Source organism: Malania oleifera, chromosome 1 (genome assembly GCF_029873635.1).
Source record: "Malania oleifera isolate guangnan ecotype guangnan chromosome 1, ASM2987363v1, whole genome shotgun sequence".
NCBI classification, from domain to species: domain Eukaryota; kingdom Viridiplantae; phylum Streptophyta; class Magnoliopsida; order Santalales; family Ximeniaceae; genus Malania; species Malania oleifera.
This window is the reverse complement of record NC_080417.1, coordinates 66,647,197-66,649,696: the sequence shown is the minus strand read 5'-3', so window position 1 is coordinate 66,649,696 and position 2,500 is coordinate 66,647,197. Positions and strand designations below refer to the sequence as shown.

General features: G+C 44.5%; 1 pseudogene; it reads right to left on the bottom strand.

The window, feature by feature from the left end:
* The window catches only part of LOC131167003 (uncharacterized), a 28,099-nt pseudogene that overhangs the window by 850 nt on the left and 24,749 nt on the right, over positions 1-2,500 (bottom strand).

Below are 2,500 nucleotides of genomic sequence, written 5' to 3'. Positions count from 1 at the left end.
CGGATGCCTTGAACTTCATCGAGATCCGAGGGGGTGATAGAGAATTTTGGACGCAAAGGGAGGATCATGATATCCTGGCGGAGCGCTCACGACTAGCAAATGAGATAAGGAATAAGCTCCAGCAAAACAATGCAAACCTCTCTCCAGAGGGTCTGATGGAGATTATTCAGAGTAGCCTGGGTCTCAATTCGTTCGGCTCTCCAAGTGGTAAAGATGAATCATCGCAAGAAGGAATGGATATGGCCACCCCTATGGTCCTCAGAGATAAGATCTTGGAGTCCCTGGATGTCGCAGTTGGGGATCCGCTGCCAACAAATCAATTGAATGAGATGAAACCTCCCGAATGTAGAAAACGATGGAGCGAGGAGGAGAATGCATGCACTGAAAATCCAGAGATTTCCGCTCATCTCTCTAATGATTCTGTCAAAGAGGTGCCGCGACAGAAAATGATCACAAGGAACAATAAGAAAGTCCCCTGGTCTGAGTTATTTGCTAACAACCGACGGCCAGAATCTTGTTCCCCCATCCCTGCTTTCCCTTCCGATGGTCAGGGTGCCCGTTTGAATTTTTCTGACCTCGCTAGGCCAGAGGACTCTTACCAGAAATGTTTGGTGGGTTATTTTGTTGGCAGATTTCCTGGAAATGCTGCCGTGAGCTCCATTGTTAATTCCTGGAATGTCAAAGTTACATGCATCAAACATTCTGACGGTTGGATTGTTTTTAAGTTCGAAAGAGAAGAAGAAATGGATGCAGTTCTCCAAAAGGCGCCCTACAGCGTACGCGGTAGAACTCTGTTCATCAAAAGAATGCCAATGCATTTCCAATTCGGGACTGAACATAGGGCTACACTGCCCGTTTGGGTCCAACTAAAAAATCTGCCTATTGAGATGTGGACTCCCCTTGCTCTGGGGAGAATTTGCTCGGAAATTGGTAAGCCTCTGTGTGCAGATAAGCTCACAACAACACAAGCTAGAGTTTCGTTTGCTAGGGTCCTTGTTGAAGTAAATGTTGCTACAGAAATTAAACATTCTGTTAAGATTCTTCTTCCGGATGAACAAGAACTGACTCAAATGATATTCTACGAAAATCTCCCTGATTTCTGCACTTATTGCAACTGTGTTGGTCACTCTCTAACCAAGTGTGGGATTAGAAAAAATCGTGGTGATGCTGCCAGATCAAAAGTCTATGTGGTCAAAATCCCTAAACCTGGTAACCAAGATGCTGCAGTGGAAAACTGTAAGGGTATGGAACCCTGTGAGCAGAATACTACTGAAGATGGGGCCACTTTGGCTCATGCTCTTGAGACGAGAACTTCTTTTGATCCCCTCTGCAATGCTTCATCTCATTCCCCCACGAATGGCCTGGATTTCAAAGCCACTGGTGATCGGAATAGGGCATGTGATCTCTTTCCAGAAACCTTGTCTGGGGCAAATCCTCCCCCCTCCTATGTCCCTGCTGAGTCTGCTGGAACCACCTTGGTATCTGACATTTCCTCTGAAGCTCCCCAAATCTGTGGAGGTCCAAATGATTTGCGAATTGCCTCAGATTGTCAACCGGCCAAACAGTGTATTGGCCAATCAAGTGAGAATACCATATCCGAGATGAATATTGAGGTTATTTGTGCTTTACAAGCTAAAAATCCTCCGATTGCCAGTTCATCAGGGACAAATCCTTGCCAGACATCAGATGGTTTTACTGCTGTAAAAGGTAAGAAAGCTTCCAGAAGAGGAGGTGCTTCATTTCAAAAAAATCGAAAAGGGGGCCCTGGTCCCCAACATACCCAATGATAATCGCCTCCTGGAATATCAGGGGTCTCAATATGCCCCTGAAGCAAAACGGGATCAGTGATCTCATCAGAAAAAATAATATTGATATTCTGGGTGTTTTGGAAACCAAATTATCTGCTAATAATCTTAATCAAATGATGGTGAAAAGATTTAGCTCTTGGGAGCAGACTAACAATTTTGATCTTCATGATGCTGGTAGAATTGCTGTTATGTGGAACCCTGTTAAAGTTCTCATCCAGCCTTGTCATAAAAGTCCACAAGCTATCCACTGCAGAGTTAAGTGCCTTATCACCACTAATGAATTCTTCGTGAGTTTTATCTATGCCTTCAACTCACTTGTGGCTAGAAGGGACTTATGGGCGGATCTTATCCATTCTGGCCCCTCTTTTAAAGGTCCCTGGATGTTGCTTGGTGATTTTAACTATGTTCTCACTACTGATGAAAAAAGGAATGGAGTGCCTCCATCAGCTTATGAGACTAAAGATATTAATGATTGTTTCTTTGAAGCGGGCCTTTCGGATCTCAACTCCACGGGCTGTTTACTTACGTGGACAAATGGAAATGCTTGGTGCAAGCTTGATCGTGTTCTGGTAAATCATGAATGGCACCTTACAAGCTGGAATACTCAAGCTCATTTTCAATTCCCAGGAGTTCTTTCAGATCACTCAGTCTGCACTGCCTCCCTGTTTTCTAACTTGGAGCTTGGCAGGGCT